The sequence below is a fragment of the Engystomops pustulosus genome, chromosome 3, assembly GCF_040894005.1.
Source record: "Engystomops pustulosus chromosome 3, aEngPut4.maternal, whole genome shotgun sequence".
Lineage (NCBI taxonomy): Eukaryota > Metazoa > Chordata > Amphibia > Anura > Leptodactylidae > Engystomops > Engystomops pustulosus.
Window position 1 is genome coordinate 156,999,593 of NC_092413.1, and position 23,219 is coordinate 157,022,811.

Here is a 23,219-nt window from a genome sequence, read left to right on the forward strand (position 1 = left end):
AATTTTTTCAAAAAGTTAATCTTTTCAAAGGCTTAAAAACAGAGCAAAAATGAATGGCAGAAAATTGAATAAAAAGGGAATGTGTCATTTGGACCATGTAGTGATAGCTGCAAAATCAAGACACAACTTTATCTTTTTTGTCCATGCCACTGCATTTGTATCTTTTTTTGTTGCACAGAACATTAAAAAGTATCACTATTAATTAAGATTTACAATTTTTTTTAATGAAAAAATTCCTGTAAACTGTAAAAAAAAAGGTTGTAGCTGTTGGAATAGTATTACGTTGTTAATAAGGTTAAAGAGACTGAAAAATGATATATAACTTTAAAACCATATAACTAAATGTTATGTCCATTATTTTAGTGACACAAAGAATAAATGGGTCATGTCATTTAGACTGTACAATAAAAAATGAATAACAACACCTGTAGGAATACGGCACAACTGCTCCTGCACAATAATCGAGTCAATTTAGAGTGTTTTTGTTTCCCAGCAGATTACATTAAATATCAAATAAGGCCTCTAGTAAATACAATGGAGGATATGTATTATGGCAGTTTTCTGGTAGAGAAGACATGTAAAAAACCCCATCTCTGCTGTGTTTTTATGTTTTCTACCCTGCACATCATTTTGGGTGTGGTAGAAAAAAGTATAATTTCCGCTGAAAAATAGGCAGAGGATATAGCTAAAATCAGTGGCGTAACCAGAACCCAGTAGACCCGGTGCGAACTTAGAATCATGCAGAGTGGACAGTATACTTTAGAATATACATATATTATATACAGCCGGTCCCCTACTTAAGGACACCCGACTTACAGACAGCCCATAGTTACAGACAGACCTCTCTGACCTCTGGTGAAGCTCTCTGAATGATTTACTATAGTCCCAGATTGCAATAATCAGCTGTAAGGTGTCTGTAATGAAGATTTATTGATAATCATTGGTCCCGTTACAGCAAAAAATGTTTAAACTCCAATTGTCCCGGGGGCCAAAATTTCTTTTGTCTGGATCTACAATTATAAAATATACAGTTTCGACTTACATACAAATTCAACTTAAGAACAAACCTCCGGACCCTATCTTGTACTGCCTGTATACACTCCGGTGCGAACTTAGAATCATGCATATATTATATATACACTCTACCGACATATGCACATATACATTATATTGTCTTTGCAAAAACATATATAAACACAGCACCGTATATACTCTACACACACTATATATATGCTACAAATACAAATATACACACACCATTTATAAGAAACACTTAAATTTAGGTGCACTTAAATATACATACCCACATAAATACCCACATACCTGTCGAATACTAATAATTTTGCAGTAATGAATACACCACATACGTAAATATATACCAGCTGGGAATATACTACATATTACTATACAGCACCAAAAAATCTATTACACTCAAGGTCTGCGATAAGGCAGATATAGACATCACTTACTGTACAAATCAGTCGTTGGTCTGACCTTCTACCTCTGATCTGTCCTGGTCTTTATCTTGGTGGCTCCTCACAGATGACAATTCTTCTTTATCAGTTACAGAACTTTTTGATAACTTTTACAGCCTACAGAATTCACCATCAGATGTCTTCAGCTTCATGCACATTTTGAAACTCCGCCCCTAAAAACAACACATTCACAGTATAATGTCATATAGATAAAAACTATGTCCTAATTTATTTATGCCGCCCACTAATTTACAAAAAGCAACAACATCCTTGTATTAATTTATGTTTACTCCCATTCATTAATATTTAGCAAAACAGTACCCCAATTAAATTTTATGTAACCCTACACCCCATAATTAATTAAAGTAGCCCTCTTCAGCAATCCATATGTAGTCAGCAGTGTCCTCACACCGTATATACTCGAGTATAAGCCGACCCGAGTATAAGCCAAGGCCCCTAATTTTACCACCAAAAACTGTGAAAACCTAGTGTAAGAGTATAAGCCGAGGGTGAGAAATACATTGGTCACAGCCCCCAGTAGTATACAGCCAGCCTTCCCCCTGTAGTATACAGCCAGTCTGCCCCCTGTAGTATACAGCCAGCCGGCCCCCATGTAGTATACAGTCAGCCAGCCCCATGTAGTATACAGCCAGCCTACCCCCTGTAGTATATAACCAGCCTACTCCTGTAGTATACAGCCAGCCTGCCCCCTGTAGTATACAGCCAGCATGCCCCCTGTAGTATAAAGTCAGCCTGCCCCCTGTGGTATACAGCCAGCCAGTTCCCTATAGGATACAGACTGGCAGTCCCCAGTAGTATACAGCCAGCCCACCTAGCACTTAAAAAAATAAACTTATATACTCACCTTTCGGCGGCCCCGATGCTCAACCCGGCTCCCCGATGTTGGCGCAGCTCCTCTTCTGTCTTCACTGCGGCTCTTCTTCTTTCTTGGGTCTTCTGTAACATAGTATGTGCCAGCGGCCGCGTCATAGTATGCGCTTGCTGGCAGATAACATGGGTGTGTCTATGCCGGCTGTTACAGAAGATCCAGGAAAGAAAAGGAGCGGCAGGGAAAACAGAAGAGGAGCCGCACTGACATCGGTGAGCTGCGCTGAGCATCAGGGCTGCCGGAGGGTGAGTATATAAATGTATTTTTTTGATTGTCTCATGTTTAAGCCGAGGTTAGGTTTTTCAGCACATTTTTCAGCTTATACACAAGTATATACGGTAATTAATATTTAACAAAGCAGCCCCTCTTACTACTCAATTCAGTTAATTTAGTTAATACACTGTTCAGCAGCCCCCAGTTATAAATATTCTGTCTAGCAGCCTCCAATTAACCAGCAGTCTTCTATTACCATACAGTCCAGGAGCTCCCCCTCCTTATTGTATACCACACAGGAGGCCCCCCATCCCTATAATATACTGTTCAGGAGCACCCCTTATAAGATACTGTTCATGAGACACTATCCCCCTTCCTTATAATATAATGTCCCTGAGCCCCTCATTATAGTATGCCATCCAGGAGGCTTATAATATATACTCCCAGGAGCTACCTCCCCCCTGTCCAGGAGCCATTATCTCCCCTTTATACGGTGTGAATTTCCCCACTGTGGGCTAATAAAGGATTATCTAATTGTATCTTATAAAATAATGTTCAGTAGTTATTTTTCCCCGCTTTTAATATACTATCCAGGAGGCTTCCCCTTATAATCTACTATCCTTTGACCATTATCCACCCCCTTATAATACACTGTCCAGAAGTGATTACATCCCCCCAATAATATACTGCCCAGGACCTGGTTAAATCCCCCCTTGATAATATGCTGTTCAGGAGCTGGATAAATCCCCCCTTATAATATACTGTGCAGGAGATGGCTACATCCCATCTCAATGATATACGGTCCAGGAGATAGATAAATGGGAGTTGAGTAAATCCGCCCTTATAATATACTGTCCTGAAGCTGGTTAAATCTCTTTCTTAAAATCCCCTGTGGTAAAAATTCAAACTGTGTCCCTCCTGCAGGTGCTGCTAGACAGGTGGTGACATCACCCGGCTGTCTGCAAGTCTCGCGCATGCACAGTGACACTTCCCTTGCATAGTGGCTGGAGACCAGTGCGGCTGCGCAAAGAGACCCGGTAGGTCTACAGTCAGCTCCACAAGGCTTTACTGTGCAGGCGTGGGGTTTGCTGACAGCTGGGTGATGTCACCAGTTATCTGCAGTGCTTGCAGTGCCTCCACCTCATTACCATATATTTATAAAGTTGATTTATTGGATAAACTGACTTTACAGAAGATAAGAAAAATGGTGCCCACTACCCCCAAAGGTAACAAGCATGACAGTGGGGACAGTCTACAACCACTACAACCTGGTGCTAGGTGTCCTTTAGGGCCCAAAACGAAGCAAGAACTTAAGTATTTTTCCTGTGGCAATATTGAGCCATACCTCAATCACTAAAGGTTCTGTAGGACTGCGAGAGCTCCAGGTAGTGTAGTCATAATTTGTACATTAAAATGGGACTGTATTACAGCCATTGCTCAAGTGATTTTGTTCAAACAGTAGTTATAAGGATAAACAAGAAAAAGAAATAAGTAAGTGTCCAGGAGAGAAAAACACAAGAAGATGTAGAGCAGAATTTAGTCATCTTCCATGTTCAGAAGCAGTTTCTATACTTTATGGGAAAAGATCAGATGCTGCCAAAAGGTAAAGACCAATGCTGTTAGGTGGCACTTACACTTTTAGAAAAGAGATTTAGCAGCTTGAATGTTTCCTTACTGGAAATAATTGCCTCCTAGCAGCAGTGATATGAGCACATCACACACCTGCCCATTCTACTGAGCCGGCTCACCCTGGGATATCTGTAGTGTTGAACAAAGATCTACAGAGAGGACCATCTGGTTGTTTTCATGATAACACATAAGAGATGCAAAGGGGTTTATTATACTTGTAAGTGCATTAGTCACACCTGCACCTCAAATGAAGCGCACTTTAAAATAATCAAGCAGCTTTGCTCAAATTAGTATGCACAACTTCTATTTTTTGTATATTTAGAAAATCTGGTTGGCTTCAATGAGAGGACGGGAGAGGAAGAACAAGAAAAAAGCATGGTGGTGACTTTCTCCACTTAAGATTTGCAGATAACTTTTGTTCTTCTCAAATAAGACATCTAAATCTCACAGTAGGAACGGTAGAAGCATCTGGTTTGCCATTTCATCAACAACAGGGGCGTCAAAACTTTTTCCTCAAAGAAAAACGTAAGTAATCACGTTTAAACGCTGAACACAAAATATCATGCTATGTCCACCATTTATTTGCTTTGTCAAAATGTTTCTAAAAATAAGGAAAAATGGAATAGCTGTAGATTGGGCCTCAGCTGTTATCACATCACCACCCCTAAGAATATCAGAAGGTGATATAGGAAACAGAGGTAAGTGTGGTATTACAGGTAATACAGAAATGTCACGGGTTTGTTTATTACAAGGAACCTACCCTGAGAAGTAGATCTGATGGTAGATTCCTCCTGCCTGCCCCATCCTAATCTGAAATCATCCTGGAACTTAACCTAATTTTAGTTATATGTAAATTAACTTCAGAGGCTGCTGGGGTGTGTACTAGCCTGGCCGAGCACTGGGAGCTAAGGTTTTTCCACGCCCTAGTAGCCTCTGCAGCCCACTCACTTTGGCTATCAAGTAATGTATAGCCAAAATTGGACCACAATATGTAAGATATTTGTCATACAGTGTTGAACCAAAGTGAGATAAGTAGTCTGACTGCAAGCCTTAATGTATTTATCTATCTATTAAAATGATAATATATTTTAATAATTTTTTTTAAGAAAAAAAATTATAATGAAAAAAACCTAAAAATTAAATCACCCCCTGTTCCTAGAAGTGATATAAAAAAACAGTAAACACATTAGGTATTGCCGCATCCGAAAATGCCTGATCTATCAAAATATAATAATGTTTTTTCACTGTAAGGAAAATAGCGACCAAATTTGAAAATGGCATTTTTTTTGCCATTTTGAAAATTAGAAAAAATTCAATAAAAAGTGATCAAAACTTCAAAAGTCGCAAAAAATGACATCACCCACAGCTCCGTACAACAAGAACAAGTATGAAAAAGTTATTAGCGCCATCAGATGGCAAATCTAAAAAAAAAAATTTGTACAGGAGGTTTTAATTTTTGTAAATGTATGACATGTAGACATATTTCATGTAGACCAATTTCACTGCAATTTTTTCTCTCGCTTCCCAGTACACAGCATAGAATAATAAATACCGTCACTATAAAGTTACATTTATTAAACAAGCCATCACAGAGCTCTTTATGTGTAAAAAAAAGTTAGAGATTTTTGATTCTGGGGAGTGAAAAATGGAAATGAAAAAACAAAAAAAGGTCCAGGTCCTTAAAGGGTTAATATGTTTTTTTTTATTAGCAACAGAGGAAAATTGATAAAATAAAGAAATGTTAATTTGTTATAAATTATAGTCTACTCACTGCAAGTTATTTAGTAAAAATCCCCAAATAGTAAAAGGAAAAGAGAGCACCCCTTTAATGTTACCTAGAAGTAAAGTGGAAATTTCAAGAGAAATTAACTATAGGCCATTAGATAACATGTTGTCAGCTGCATTACCTAGCAAACTGAATTACAAATGACTCAAAAAAAAGACATCATTAAAGTATTTAAATTCAAAATGCGATAAACTTGCTAAATTCAATTTTTTATCCAAATTTATTTAAAACATGAAAACGTAGATATGCTTTTTCAGCCATAGGACTAGCGCTGAGCCTCCTAGTGTTATACAGGTGTATACCCCATGTGGATTCTGTATGAATAGTACTGAGAATAAGTTAAAGCTGCTACAAAGAAGGACCTCCAACTTAAAAATCATGCCGCCTTGTACTTGGCATGGACTAGCGTCTCTCCACACCTGATGTCGGCATGAGTAGGATATAGTGCATGGCCCACTCACTTCTTAAAAAATTAAAATGATTGATGACTATTGGATGGGGTGAAGGTGGAGCCTTTCTATAGTTTTGCCACAGGGAGCATAGTGGCTAAATGTATCACTGGGATAAACCATTAATTTATTTTGGTGGGGGTGCACACCTGGTCACCTGTTTTTGTGCTATGTACAGAGTGAGAATCGGATGGCTCTGTACATAGTAAGAACAGAGCTTGCAGTGATCCTGGGAAATTGCTACTTTACAGACATAGCTGTCAACAATAACCTTTTAATGACCCATCTTATAGATTGGCCATTAAAAGATTTTGGCTGGAAAATGACTTTATTAACTAACATTCATTTGAATTTGGATTTTATGGTAAAATGTGAATACCATGAGGACAAAGATACACATAGCAGCTATGACACAGGGTGTGCAACAGTGCAACCATTATTTACTGTTATGCTATTAAACTTTATTTCCTATAGCTCTTATTGACTATACAGTTTAGAGGATTCATCAATTTATCAATGTTTGACAAAAATACCAGTGGTACACATGGCAGTGCAGCCGGTACCAGATCACAGTCATTAGGGTTTATTAGTTATACAGAATCTTACATATTTTAATTAAATTCATATGTTGCCATTATTTATTTCCACTTTCACATTGTTATAATATTGCTTATGTGTACATTTTGGACCACCCACTGACAAAGGTTGTCAGGTAGTCTGCAGCAATGTTTTACAGCATCGTTGCCGTTTCTCCTGCTTCCACGCTGATCAGGAGGACTGAGTTTCCAGATGTCAGAGGCAGCCAGAGACTCTGGAGAAATGGAAGAAGGGGTTTGTTACCACTTCTGTCTTCTCTTTTCTTTACTGCATTGTGCTGAAGTAGCCCTATGCAGTGAATACACGAGCCGGCAGTCACACTGGCTATATAGTGCAGGAGGTCACACGAATGTCAGGTCAGCAAGGATTTAGAAGATCTACTTGTTCTGGCCGACTTGGTGTCATTTCTACCTGTAGCTGCTGCTCATGTGGATGAGAAAACTTGTAAGAGAAAAAAAAGGACAAAATAAAAAAATAATAAAATTATGGAAATGTCTCCCAGCATGGGTAAATGCTCCTGGGTACATATAAAGTAAAAAAACCCCCACAAAAGTACAAAATATGAATAAATATTTAGAAACATACATTAATATTTTCGAATAAAATAAATTGTACACATCTTTGTAAATTTAACCACAACTAAATCTAAAAATGAAAAAAAGTCCTTAAACTTTTGTAAAGTTTTACCTAGCCCTATGTGCCAAGAAAAAAACTGTAGCAAAGAAAAAACAAAACAAAGTTGTGGCTCTTAAGCTGCTACATATGAAAATTCATTAAAATGACCCTGGTCATTAAAACATTTTTAAGCCTTGTCATTAAGGAGTTAAAGTAACTAAAAATAAACCAAGAATGTTTTCCTACCTAAAATGCTTCCAATAAGCATGGTTATGTAGCAGATGACTTAATAATTGCCCCCTAGCATTCGATTCAATTAACAAGTAGTCAACACTGCAGACAATTCCGAGACTTGCGCTAATTCCTAATTGTTTCAATTAGACAATATACTCAATAAATGATGAGGCATTTTACAAGCTTGCTGCCTCCCATTGTTGTAATTATTGTTCCACTACATGGCCCTAAGCTGTGTCCTACCTCACACATTTATCACACCCTTAGGTAGTTCTGTCAACGGGTGCATGCCTAGCGGAGGGTCTTGCTCCTCAATCATCAGCACTAATGACTGAGCATGGCTTCTCAACCATAGAGAAACAATTTATCATAGATATTCACCCTGAAGAGGGGATGAAAGACCTTACAACTAAACAAACTGCTGGCCCATAGAGAATGCTTTGTCAAAAGATTAACTGTCACAAGCAAATGGCTCCTCACATTTGAAGAAAAATTTTAGTCAAACAAGGAATATGTTTTTTCTGATATGATAGAAGATTGAACCATATCCAAATATTGCCAGAGCAAAAATGTACTTTAACCATTTCTCTAACTAAAAATGATATAACTTTTTTTTTATAGCCAGGGGATTGCATCCATACAGAAGAAACAAGCCAAATATAGTGTTATATATTAAAAAGACGATATGTCCCTGTGTTCTAAGCATCAGAGGTTTATGCAGCCAACCTCTTGGCGGTTGTAGTTAGGAAGCAGGTCTGCATCAACTATCCGTGGCAGGTTATAACATTGAAGAATAAAGGTTCTTAGAAGTTAAATGAGCAACTCTGTGCAAAGATAACTTAAGATAATGAATAGCACACATCAACACTGAAGCTCCTGACCTACATATTGTGGACCTGTATCTTAAAATAATGACAAAACTTCTGCAGACCTCAAAAATTGTGAGTAGAACCTAGCATAAAAAGTAACATGGCTATAAAAAGGCTGTGCAGCTGCAAAAGGCATTGGAATATTCTTAGCCTTATCCAGCCAAATGTGTTCATTTCATCTGTCTATGAAGGTGTTAAGGACATATTCCTTGAAATACAGTGGTAAGTAACAGTGCTATCCCACGTCTTCAGATGTACAAAGCAGGTAGTAAGGCCTTGATGAAACGTGCTCAGGAGGTGTTGAGATGATTAATTGATGGAGCACAGCCCTGTCTAACTAAAACCAAGAAAGGTTGCCCTCACTGACATGGAAAGAAGCTGAACAAATGTTTGCTTTGCACCACACACCATTTGAATCTGACCTACATTTTTCTTCACATTGAATGTCAGATTCAACACATCCTTAGCAAATGGTGAAAATCCAATAGCTGTGACCAGCCGTTACCCTGAAGTATGCCATTGATCTACATGTGGAGAGCCGGTGATGATAAATTATGGTGACAGATTTAATAATCTTTTCCTTATGGGAAATTGACCTCTACTTAACCAGTTATTTCACAGGAATGAATTATAAATGAGCATGAATCATCGGAGAATCTCCTCAAACAGTCACCGGGGACCATGGATCATTCAAAGTGTGACAGATTTATCCTTGTAGCTATCCATGTTACATGTGCGGGGAAACATCATGATCTAATAAAGACAAATAGCTAGTTATAAATATATATCATCATGGACAAAGCCATATAGATGAGGTGTCACTTGTCCCCAAGATCAGTGTTCTAGACCGTCTGTTTTTGTGGAAATTTTAGGATACAGTCAGTGTAAAACACCACAGTATGTTTTAGCTTATGGAAAGATTATAACTAAAAAAAAATATTTTATTTCCAAATAAATGCATAGTAATAATATTGACTGGAGATCAAGATTGTTACAACCACACGGGGAATGGGAGTGTTCTGAATGTTGTGCACAAGTTATATTCATCTCTTGATTTTGTGCTTGCATGTAATCGAAAATAACTATAATTTCATGGTTACCAGATGGGACATGTGAATCCAGACACAGTATTTCTGAATTACACAAACTGAATAAATTGCAATTAGTTAAAATATATGTTGGGTGTCTTTCTGGTGTACAGAGCAGAGGGAGCCATATGTCCAAAATCTAAATCAACTCCCTACATTGGTGCAAGTACAGTGCAACTTATATTTTAGCTCCTGGATAACCAGTCTGTTCTTAAAGTGGCTTTGTCATCTGTCCTGTCATGTCCATTTGACTTTCAAAAGAATTGTATTGCAAGCCATAACAAGCAGAAATAGAATCATACAATACTAACCAGAAGCATATGTTCATGAAAAGAATAGAGACAAATACAGGGCATTTAAATACAAAGCACAATAGTGCTATAACAATAGACAGCCATAAAGCAAGTGCACAATAAAAAGGTGCTCATATTTACAAGAATAAGGGGCAGCAGCACCCAAAGAGGGGAAACTAGCATCCCAGTGAGGAGAGTGAGGAATCGGATTTGTCACACACAATTATCAATAGCTAGCAAATAATTGAAAAAAAGGAAGTACAGAAGGGAAGGATAAAGAAAGAAAACAAATAGAGAACAGATAAGAAAGGTCGATGTGCACCCTGGAGGACACAACAACCACTCATTAGGTCAAGGTCTGTTGGCATGTTGGATCTAAGGATCCCAAGTGGCATTAAAAAGTGACATCTTATCATTCAAAATACCTGACAATTTATCATTCAACATTATCCAAGACAATTTTGCATTGAAAGACTCAAAGTTGATTTGGGGAGTCCAGTGGGTAGCATTTGTTATCTTAGTAGCCCAAAAAATATACAGAATAAGCCATTTAGTGGGCTTGGGGGTCTGGAAGGCAAAAAAATATAATAAAGTCTGTTTTGGGGTTTTGCAGATATTGACCCCAGTTAGAGAAAAGATAAACTGATGAACATTGATCCAGAACCTCTTCACCCTCACATAATCCAACCATATATGCATAATGGACCCCACATCTGTAGCATCACCTAACACAATTAGGGGAATTGAGTGGGTACATTTGGTGTAGGTGCTGGCGTACCACATGCCAATGTAGAAAAGATTTATATGTATATCAAAGGCTCAATAGCCAAACCCCTAACCTTCATTTAACCCATTGAGGAGAAATATAGGCCACACAAAATAATAAAAAAAATTACACCTGCAACCTAATTTTTACTAAACATAAAATAAATACTCTCATGTATCCAGGTCAGTCAGGTCCCCTTGAGTGAACAAATGCATACTCTAGGACAGTGATGGCGAACCTTTGATAGACCGAGTGCCCAAACTGCAAACCAAAGCCAACGTTTCTATCGCGAGGTGCCAGCACAGAAATTTAGCCCAATGGTGCCACAAAACCACCTAACAATAAGACAAATAATACTGCCATATGATGATGCCACCTTTACAACCACATAAATAGCATCATTCTGGTAATAAAGACTATAGAAAGGCCAATGTTACCCGTAGTACTGCTATACTATGCTATACAAATATAGCAATGAATATCATATTACTGCCATTCAGTGAGGTATATTACCGCCATATACTGATTATCATTACCCCCATACAGTGACAGTAGTCCTGAGTAGATGCAGGGACTAGGGGACTGTGTTAAGTTAGCTTGCTCATGGACCAAATATTTCCATCTTTACCCCCTTTTTGTTTTTGCGTTTCCATTTTTTATTCCCCACCCTGAAAGAGCTCTACGTAAAAAATTGCACTTCATAGTGATGGTATTTAGTATCCAATTCCCTGTCCTCGGAAGTGGTAAAAAATTCCAAATGCAGTAAAATTGGTTAAAAAAATGCCTTTGTGACAAATTCTTGTGGGCTTAGATTTTACAGCTTCCACTGTGTACCCCAAACGACATGTTCTGTGGGTGGGTACGATCACAGGGATAATATATTTACATGGGTTCAATAATGTTTGTATACATTTACAAAAATTAAAACCTCCTGTACTAAAAAAAAAAGTCATTTTGCCATCTTCTGGTGCAAATTTTTTGGGCGCTTTTTCATACTTTAGTGTACAGAGCTGTTTGTGGTGTAATTTTTGGTGATGTGAGATGACGCTTTCAGTGCTACCATTTTGAGGACTGGACACTCATTTGACCACTTTTCATAACATTTTATTACATGTTGCAAAATGGCAAAAAAGTAGCATTTTGGGAGGTGGTTTGTAGGGCAAAGTGGTTGTTGTGGGGTGCAAGCACAGGTGGATTTGGGATCACCCATATGAGAGCTGTCCACAGCCACTCAGCCACACAGCCTCTGTCCGCAGCGCTCATCACCTGCGCGACCCGGCCAGTGATGCAGAATAGCACCCACTTACGTTGTACATAGGGTGCTTACTGTGGGGTTGTCCTGGCTTCACTGGCTGCCATCTGCAGGTGATGAGCACTTCAGATACAGGCAATGTGGCCACAGACTGTCACACAGGGGGATTTGGGACATTAAACCACAAGTATTTATAGTTGGTTTAGTGTCACCTGCCAGGACCTCTGTAAGTGTGCACATCTTTGTGTGTGAGCAGCCCCAGCAGCTCCTGACCTTGTATCTCTGCTCTGCTGCTGTCAGCTCCGTTCTGTGAGCTGCCTCACTTTGTTCTCTTCCCACTTCCCGGGCTGAAGAGGAGGAGGGGCTGGCACTGAGCCGGAGCACTCCGCCCCATTCGACCCAGGTGTTTTTAAAATTAGCAAGAGACTGCATATAGGGGCTGCCTACTTCCTCTCAGCCAGTGTCTGAGACCACATGGACCAGTGAGTATTCAACACCTGTTCACACATGGTGAGCCTTTTTTCCTGTTCACATGGTGCAGTGTTGCATGGTGTCCGCCGCTTCTGTGGTGCGGTGCTGGTGGGGGCCCGGAGCCATGGGGGCTATGCCTGCCAGTATGGGTACTGGGGGGCAACCGGGTCTTGGTCCCTGCCAGCGCGGTGCTGCGGCGGTGGTGGACGCCATGTGATGCTGCACATAATAGCGTAGGGACCCACCATAAAGAGGTCACCTTGAAGTGGTTGGTGGGCTTATACAATTTGATCAAAATGTAACTAAGAACCTCGAGTTATATAATGTAGCCTAGCGGCAGTAGATCATTGTGTGATGTGTGGATGTGCGGTCCAGTTCTTTTTCTCTCCCCATGTTGGTTTAATATTCAATTGGCATTGACTAAGCAGACAGTGTACAGAAACATCCCTGTTGACAATTAACTCATACGTTTCTACGAGGAAAAACATTATAGGGTTATAGGCAAAGAGGAATGAGAATTGTATCATGTAGCATGCTAATATTTACCAGGAGACTTTTTAAAGGGGTGTTTTCTGAACTCTAAATATTATGAGGCAGGTTAAAAAAATAAAATAAAAGAAAAGCAGAGGTATTTGCTTATTTTTTCTTAGGAAGAGTTTCCAGTATGACTTATCCAGCAGCACAAATATGAGAATGCATTAAAGTTTTGCAGTGCTGGAACCTGGTACCTACCAGGAGTGCACATGTGGTGTTGGGTCCACCCCCAAACTAATTCAGAGGATGCAATAGAGCAAGAGAAATGATCAAAACATGGTGGCCTTGCCCTAGAGCTAAGCATCTGTGATTTAGGGTTGACAACTTAATTTACTCTTTTACCGGGCACTACATCCGCATATAACCCTGGGAGGCATTATTGCATTGTAAAATTGCTGCCAATTAACACACAAGCCCATAGCTATTAATTCCATGTTGATTTCTAAAATTAATTTGACTCCAATCTATTAATACAGTAGTATATTTAACACTTAAAGTTATCACCGTTTCAAGGATTGTGGGAAATGCCTTACAACACACAATACTTCTGGAACGAAAGTATAATTGTTCTCCATAATGTTATGCATCAATAGAGGTACCTTTATTTTGGAAGAATGTATGCAAATTTCTTTAGTCTGTAGTATATTTTTGTAATTGTAATTTCTGTATAATTATCTTATTCGGTATGTCTTGTGGAAAAAAAGAGAAAAGAATGTTGCCAGAGGAATTTCAGAACATACTGAGGAGAAATGTAATTAGTCACACCTCTTTACACAAAACATGGTGAACATATGAAAATGTTGTCATGTCAACACTCAGCCATTAAAAAGCCATCCTTGTGGAGACACAAGACTAATGAGGTTAACCATACCTGCTAACACAGCTAAATTGTTCTTACTCTCCTATGTCTAAATATATGAATTAATGAGGATAAAATTTGCTACGTGTTTCATCTCTTATGATGTGATTAACAAGTATTAAGGGTGGAGTATTTGAAACTTTTCCAATGTAACAAATTGTGGAGTCTAAAGTACCAAGACTAATTGCCTTTTAAACTAACTAAAGTACTATAATTCTAGGTTAATATCGGGTTCACATTTCATATATTTGGTCAAAAAATATGGGCAAAAATATCCTACATGCAAGATAATGTTGTCCAGAAAATTACCTCTAAACTGAAGCTCAACAAACCTCATTAAAGTCAATGGGATATTTTCCAGATGCTTTCTATGTTTATGGCTCTAATGGAGATAGTTGAATGCTGAACTTGGCTATCTCCAATTGATCCATAAAGACTGAATTGAGCAGCACAGCACATCCTTGATCTATTGCTATATTTATAAGGGGAACGAGGATCCATTTTTGTGATTGATCCCAGTTGTTTAACGTCTACTGATCAATTCATAACCTCATTGTAGATTGTAGGCTATGTGACATTTTGTGATCAGCAATCTGCCATGCTTCCCTTTGTCACCATCTTCTTTTAGTAAACATTGTGGTCCAGATTTACTAAAGAAAAGTGCAAACTGTTAGTGTGTAGTGTGCAGGTGAGCCCGCTTCAGGATTTCTGGCGCATATTCATCATGAATCTGGCGCTCCCTGCACTGCTCTGACAAAGTTCACCAACTTTTTTTGGTGCACCGTTTACATAGAGCATGCAACACATTTCTGTCAGACTTTGCATGATAAATGTGGCGCATGTTCCGACCTGAACGCCCCTTTCACTGCAGAAATTTGTGTTGCATGAATAATAGTGCAGCTGTGCCACAAACTGGTTGTGTGCAAGTAGTTTGCACTAAAAAGAACGTGCAAGGTCTGCCAGAAAACTGGCACAAGGACCTTAGCAAACGTGGGCCTATGAGTGTAGCACATCATAACAAAAACTTGTACGTTTTTGCGGAAAGGTTTAACACAAACATTTTAGTCATTTTAAATTCAGAAAAATAGTGTACTTATCCTTACAAATCCCCCCTAAAGTTTCTAGAATGTTGCTTTTGTACTAGTCACCAGGATGGTCACATTTTGTAGAAACGCCACTAGACAAAATAAGCTATTGTTCCAACCAGCAAGCCGAATACTCATTGAAAATATTATTTTCAGTTCCATTTCCAACACAGACATTGTTGATATATGATTTATACTCTTGAAGTTTTTCATGTTTAGGTAGAGAGTGCTGCTTGAAGATATGAAATCCTATGTTTCACATATATATATATGAAAGTGATTCATTTTGGATTGTATACTCTGTGGTATGGTACTAAAGGTCAAGAAATAAACATTTCTTTGCTGCTAAACAAAATGGTTTCAGGAAATTACACAGGGTATTGAGCATTGCTGTTTATTCTTTATTTGGCACAGTCAGGCCTTTAAATCCCATCAAGAAGAGCAGGGCAATACAAGCGTCAGGGAACGTAGCGCTGTTAATCCATTTTTGAACAAGCTCTTGTGAATGTATGTTTCTATGTAGGTAAAAGGAGTCCAGCTGATACTCAGATCCTCTCTCTTTACAAGCGGTCCAACCTCCAGGGGACATTGTTCATTGCCTTGGCGTCTTCTAATGCAGTGCATTAGTATTATACAGGAAGGCTGCTAACAAAGACAAGTCTCTCATGTATTTTAAAGTACAAGAATTGCTTGGGGAAAGAAAATTCAAGTTCATTTATAGACAGGATTTATGTGAAACCATGCTATTAGATACAAAAAAAATCAGACCAGTAGATAAAACACACTGCAGTAATATAAAAGAAACATAGAAACATAGAAATATCTTCTGAGTAATGCAGATAAACTTTGTTGCTATAAACAGAAAAACAGTGAAAATTTGTATTTAACTGTACTCAAAAATATTGTTAGTTTACTATAAAAAATCAGGCTCTGAAGAGCAAAAGCAGAATATATTTTATACTGTTATATTTAAAAGCATGGATTTCTTTTTTCTATTTCCCACTTTAAAAGCTAGTAAGTAGCTGTAAAAATAGTGATTAACTTCAGTTTTCCAGACTTTGTGTGGATATAAAGTTAAACTAACCTGCAGTGAAAAATGAATGAATTAATAGGTTTTTGACAACAGCTTGCAAGCCTATATTAAATCTCCAACAGTTTTGAAACAAACAAGTATTGGTAATATGTACAGGTACACATTACCATTAAAAGTAGAGTGAATCATTAGAAAAGTATGAATGATAGCTGTTTCTCACCATCAGTTACTTTTGGAGACAGCCAACCTACCCAAACTTCACTTCTACAGTAGTATTCCCAAGTACAGTAATCCTCACCACAATCCCTCAATTCTCCAGATCGAGGGATACATAGTGCACTTCATACCAGTAAATGGATAAAAGCTTAGAAATTAGTTTTATGTACTCACAAATTCTCTTCAATATAAAGTGCTATCCTGGAAAGGAGATATCAGAAAACAACAACACTGCCTAAGCAGGGAAACCACACTTGTAGCCTATACTCCTTAGCAGAAAGTGATATTTAAAACTTAACATTTAATTGATCCAATAGAAGTAGAAACAAATAGGTGAACAGAAGTGCAGAACAGGGTCCTTGTAGTCCAAGGGAACTTGCGCTGATCCCCAGGAAGGTTGACTCCCATTCTGCCAATGACGGTACTACTGCTTGGCCTGGCAGGAAAATCCCTAGATCTTGATGGAAGTTATATGCTCTTTAATGTCTTGTTAATTTAGGACTCATCAGAGGGCTGGTAAAGCTTATAGACAATGAAGGGGGCTGCCACATAACTAGATAAAGTAGAAAGAGACTGGTGGTTTTCAGTATCACCTCACTGTAATATCTACAGCAATGGGGGTATCTAAATCACTAAAGTCCCCTATTGATAGCAAGAGTGTGAGCTTCCCTAAATAAACTTACTCCACTGTATGAGGAAACTGAAGTACCAGTCTAATTTCTCCATGGACTGTGGAGCAAGTTAATTCAGGGAGGTTCACACTCTTCTTATTCCTATGGAACTCTAGTGATTTAGATACCCCACCTCATCCCACTGCTTTAGATATTATAGTGAAGTGACAGCCGAGACAACCAGACTATTACCAGCATAATTCTAACTAGTTAGCTGGCAGCCCTTAGCATTTATTTTAAGTTTTACTAGTCCTCTGATGAGCCCTAAACAGTCAAAACACATAAGGGCACATGACTTTTAGGGCTATCCAGTGCCACTCCTACCGGGGAAAGCAGTGGTACCTTGTGGGAGTCAGGGCAAGTTCCTAGGGACTAGTAGGGGCAGCTTGACACAGTCATCCACTCTTGCCTACAGATTTGAGGACCAGCTCCTACTCTCAATGCACTGCTTGTCATGAAAACCATAAAAGACTAGACCACAATACCGCATTTCATTTTTGAGAACTAGCATGAGATGTGACTGGCATCTTTCCTACAGGTTTATCATACTTTTATCTATCGTTTATCATGTGTTTATATATCATGGCTAACACTGGTGCAAAGAGAAGTAGTTGTAGCAATTTCTCTTTTATGATAGTTAAAAATGCACAGATTTTGAAGTGGAAACACAGCTCCTCATCCCCATATCACCAACCTCACTATTTATCACTCTTTGCACTTCTATTTGCTGTAAAGCCTCCTCTGCTTAAAATTACTCCATCTCAATGTTGGGGAATGGACCACGACAGCAGGCTTTGAGACTAAAGCCCTTCTCATCTGTCCCTGCTTAATTGCCTTACCGAATCTACGCAGTAGAAGACCAAGTGCAAATGCATGGATGAAAACAAGGAATTATAAACAGAGAGGGATAGTTGCCAAACACGGGTCAGAACCAGGAGGACAATGAAAGCAGCATACAGTATAAACACAGCTGGCCAAGTACAGGCAACAAGCACCGGTTCAGAAAACCTAACATGCAATTCCAGAGTCCCAATCGGAAGGTCATTGAATCTGACATCAGGTCTGCATTTTTCTATTTCTCCTGCTTTCTTTCCATGTCCAATTTTCTATCAATGCCATGATGCCATGGTGCCATGATGCTTCAGCTCAGCATCACATAGGCAGCCAAACCGAACCAACTCTCCTGCAATGGACAGCACCAGGATCAAGGTGAAGAGAAGCGGGGGTGAGTATTTGTAGCCTTTTTTATGTTTCGTATGTGGTTGATTTTCTTTAAGCTACAATATCGTTACTTTTGTGTAAGGAACTTGTTTAGTTATCATTTGCAACTTTAAAGGCAGTTTCTGACCACTCTATGGAGATTCTGTATGGTACAACCCATGTCATTATCAAAATGTAATATGATCCGATGCATGTGATTGATGACAAATAGATATCCATAGCATCAAGCATAGAAACCAAGTCACCAGGGGCAGATAGACTTTGCTGCCAAGCAATCATCCCAATGTAATAAATACAGATCAAAACAGAAAATAAGCAATAGAAAGACCAGGATATGGAATACCATAACGAAGCATATTTTTCATTAACTTCATTATATAGAATATATAAAATAAACAAAATATATAATGTGTCATTACTATAACATGTGCTTTGCCATTAGATGTACCTGGAGATTTGTAATGCCTAATGGATAAGCATATTCTAAGCCCAATGCAGATCTAAAACTATCAAAACCACTTTTTGACCATGTTAATGCTAAAGATCAATCTTTCAATTAAAAACTTGACTGTCCTTCCTTTCTGCTTACCCGGCTCACAAATAAGATCTTCATAAGGAAGAATGTCAACCACAAACCTGGTACAAAACAGATTTAGATAATGCCAAAAATAAGCAAGTAATTTGATAGCTCTTCTAGATTTATAGAATCATGGGATTAAATGCTTTCCACTTATTCAAAGAGGATTACCCTGGATACATTTATTTGTTTAGAGGAGATTCTTTACAGAACTGAAGAGTTTACAATGATATGACTGATGGAAAAGAGAAAATCCGATTCAGCTTTAGCCCCTATCGTCGGGCACAGATGTGGTAGTAGAGATGATCCAAATGGCACAAAAGAAAGTAGTAAATAATCTTTAATCACCTGAGTCATGCTCCAGAAAACCCACCAGCGAAAAGGACAAGTCATTTTTATTTATTTTACAAAGAAGCATTTCAGGAGATAAAGTTGAGTGTGATTATTATGTGTGATTTCTATGTGTGATATGCATGGACTTTTATGTACATGTAAGTAGTGCTAGGCACTATTATTACATTAAAGCTTTCTGTTTCCAAAGGAATATTTGTATGGTATTGTGCGAATTGTGTTTAGTATTTCACATACAATGGGCCCGATTTATTAAGACCTGCAGTGATGCAGGAATCTTAATCCATACCCCTGGTGACACAAGGTGCGGGGTAATTATTCAAAGGCTTATTAATTCTAGCCTGTCTATGGAGGTCTCTCAGCTACATGGAAAAGTTGAATAAAATATTTACCCAACCTATTTAAAGGGAACCTGTCACCAGTGACCCTGCCACAAACCACACAGGTCATTTACTAAGGGCCTGATTCGCGGTTTCCTGGTGTGTTATCCGAATTTTACCGTTTTGCGCCGATTTTCCCTGAATTGCCCTGGGATTTTGGTGCATGCGGCCGTAAAAAAAACCCGGCGGACTCGGAAAAACTGCCGCATTTAAAAAAAAAAAAGGGTCTCTTGACACACGCTTACCTGCACCCAGGGTAGGACGGTGAAGTTCAGTGCATTCCGGTGGACTTCAGCGCAGCAGCGACACCTGGTGGAAGTCGGACTTGAGTCCTTGAATCCCGGCCGGACCCGACTCCTCTGCAGAGAACGCGCCGCTGGACCGCGAATGGACCGGGTAAGTAAATCTGCCCCCATATCTTTAAGATATCTTTATACTTGTTTCTCTGTTAACTCTATCCATCCAATTAGAGCCATGTGATTTTTAAATCAGAGCTTCAGAAGACAGAAGAGGACCTGTGTGTGTGTGTGTGTGTGGGGGGGGGGGCGTTGGAAAGGTGAGTGCAGAGGTTTTTTTTCCCATAGACTGGAGTATAAGCCAAGTTAGGGTTTTGCAGCAGATTTTTTTTTGTGCTGAAAAACTTGGTTTATACTCGAGTACATACAGTAATCTTAATCCTTCTCTCCCAGTTTTGTTGGTGAATTATTCACTGCTCTGAGCATACAACTGCAACTTTATATTCATGTATTTAATGTATTTAAAGTATGTTTAAGGTTTTATATATTTGAGCATTCCAACATAGTTCATAATTTTTTTTTTGTATGGATGATACAACACAGTGATATTTACATGCAAAAGCATGCTGTTATTACCCTTTTAGGATGCAGCTGTTTTCGACATCATTTTTTTAAAATTTATTTTATTAATGTAGCTTGTGAGGCAAGTTGTACCAGTTTTGCTCACCTCAAACATACTGGCAAACTGCACTATGTGCAATTTTTCTGTGTATAGTGCCGGGTGGGCCAGATTCAGGATTTCTGGCGCACATTCTGCATGAATCTGGTGCTCCCTGCACTGCCCTGAAAGAGCGCAGCAATGTTTTTTGGTGCACCTTTAACACAGCGCTTGCAATTCTCTTGGACTTGCATGATAAATGTGGCGCATGGTCCGACTGAGCACCAAAATGCCCATTTCAGTGCAGATATTTGTGTTGCATGAAGAATAGTGCAGCCGTGCCACAAAACGTGTGATTCAAATGTGGTACAGACACTTCTTAAGTCTAACAGAAAACTGACACATTTAATCTTCATTCTGAAGGTCAGTACCATTCTATTGACATCTTATTTATCTGTAGTATTTATGTTTTGCATAATTTTTTTAAATAAAATGTATTAATTTTTGCATCATCATTTACTGTTTGTTTACAGTAGCATTGAAGTGTATGGGATTGATAGCAATGCCATATACAGAATGTGGAGGAAAATCTATATCAGAAACACTGCAGCCATTGCAGCAGGTTTTGTAGATAATGTAGTATTTTAATGGGAACCTGTCACCAGGAGACCCATTTTAGCATCCCCCCCAGCTGCCAAAGAGTTTTTGTATAAAAAATAGGTTTTATAGAAAAAAAGATTTGTTATATAGCAAATTTCAATGCCATTTACTCTGTGACTAGGCACTTGTCCCCTGGGAGTGGCTATAGAGGAGCAGGGGGCGTCGCTAAGCTGGGTGATAGGCGTTTTCATATATTTCAAATGGACACATGGAGGTGCGGTTTCCCAAGGGTTGGGAGGAAATTGCTCCTCTATAGCCACTCCCAGGGGACAAGTGCCTAGTCACAGAGCACATGGTATTGAAGGGTACTATACAACCTATCTTTTTTTCTGTAAAACCTGTTATTTATACAAAAACTCTTTGGCAGTGAATCTACTATGCTCTGTGGGGTCTGGGGGAGGGGGATAAAAATTGGTTTCCTGGTGACAGATTACCTTTAAATAGGGGATCTGGGGTTTTCATTATATATATTTTTGGTCCCATGAGAGGACCAGAACTTGTAATCCTGATTTTTGGTTTAATGCACTGGAATATTGTTGTATTGCAGTGTATAGTGTCCATCAGTTTTATACTTTATTCCTACAGAATCTAGGAGGAATCTACGGTCTTTATTAGGCATCATGCCCTGCGACCATGCCAATATGTCAGAACTCCTTTGGGGTAACTAGAATGCGTTTTTACGTTATAGAAACCCCTTAGATGCTGTGGTCATTACGGACTGTGGCATCAGTGTTAGCAATGCCTTTATATCATGAGGCTGGATTTTAGTAACTGTTTCTGCTCTGAAAGAACGGTACCATAATACTGAAGTTTGTAGTGCAGATAATCACATATTAAGGCTAAATTCACTCTGCCGTGAGCCTGCCGCACCGTAGCACCGCGGGCACACGGCAGCACGGGGAGAGGAGGAGGAGGTGAGCGCAGCTCACCCCCGCCCCTCTCCATAGGAATTAATGGCGCACGGCGCCATAATACGGGGAAAGATAGGACATGTCCTATCTTTCCCCGGGCTACGGAGCGGTACGGTGCCGCACGTACGGGGACGTACAGGGCCGTGAGCCCATAGAAGTGTATGGGGGACGTATATCGGCCGTATATACGTTGGCCGTATATACGTCCCCCATACTGTAGTGTGAATGTAACCTAACTATTACATTTGTCTGTACTGTCATACTAAGATGGCATGAAAGACCCATACAGATCTTATTCATTGTTCTGTTTTGCTTTTTATACTTTTCAGTTATATTTTAACCTTTACTGCACAGTCTGTCCAGTGGTTTGCTATATATCACAGCAGGACAAATATATATATATGTCACTAAAGCTTTACATGAGGAAAATGGGCAAAATAGCATTTAGCATTTATACAGAGCTGACATTTTTCTATGTTGGCAAGGATTAAAATAAAACATAACAAAATTGCTGGTCCACTGATATCCTGATTATTTATTCCAGAAGACCCTTAAACGGCACAGAGTGGGTTGTGAGAGCATTGAATAAGCTATAAACCTCTACACAAATATTCAGATTTTTGTTTTTCCTGTCACGCTGAAGGTTATCTCCCTGGTTGCTCTTGAAATCAGCTGACAGCCATTTCCCATGATGCTTTAAGTGCTGTCAAGCTGTCTATCATGCTGTCACCTGACCAATCGCTCCCATGCTTCTCCCAGGCTTTCACTATGATAAATTGAAAGGCACTATTATCTGCCTGTTGTGAAGGGGAGCTGTTTAGGCTTTGATAAGATATCACTAGTCCCAGGTGAAGGGAGGCTGACAGCACATCAAGACAAGACAACACATGAAAACACTGAACATGGGACCACAAGGTTTACAAACATCTGTTGTCATTATTTATTATCCCTGTTCAGCCCAAGTTTCCTTCTTGCTCTTCGCTTACTGAACGTGATACTTCATCGTCAAGTGAGCATCTACATATTAGCAGAGAAAGGGCAGAAACCAAACCGAGATACAGAAGGGTGGCAAATATAGAAGTGCAGGATGTGTCCCCATCGCAGTCTGGATTATATTTTTCCTGTATTTCTGTAATATGGAGAGTGTGATACAATGAAATGCAGAGACATAGGGGCACATTTACTTACCCGATCCTGTCGC

At 39.1% G+C, this 23,219-nt stretch overlaps 1 protein-coding gene across 14 annotated transcripts in view; it reads right to left on the bottom strand.

Annotated features, from left to right (window-relative positions):
* Positions 1 to 23,219, bottom strand: part of SOX2 (SRY-box transcription factor 2) — a 508,319-nt gene that overhangs the window by 89,849 nt on the left and 395,251 nt on the right. For 8 of the 14 annotated variants that reach the window (XR_011854269.1, XR_011854274.1, XR_011854275.1 and 5 more), the window contains one exon: positions 1,470 to 1,648. The exons of 5 other annotated variants lie outside the window; for them this stretch is intronic. The gene's annotated coding sequence lies outside the window, so the exon portion shown is untranslated. The remainder of the gene's footprint in view (positions 1 to 1,469; positions 1,649 to 23,219) is intronic. One more of the 14 variants, XR_011854279.1, reaches the window with a different exon arrangement.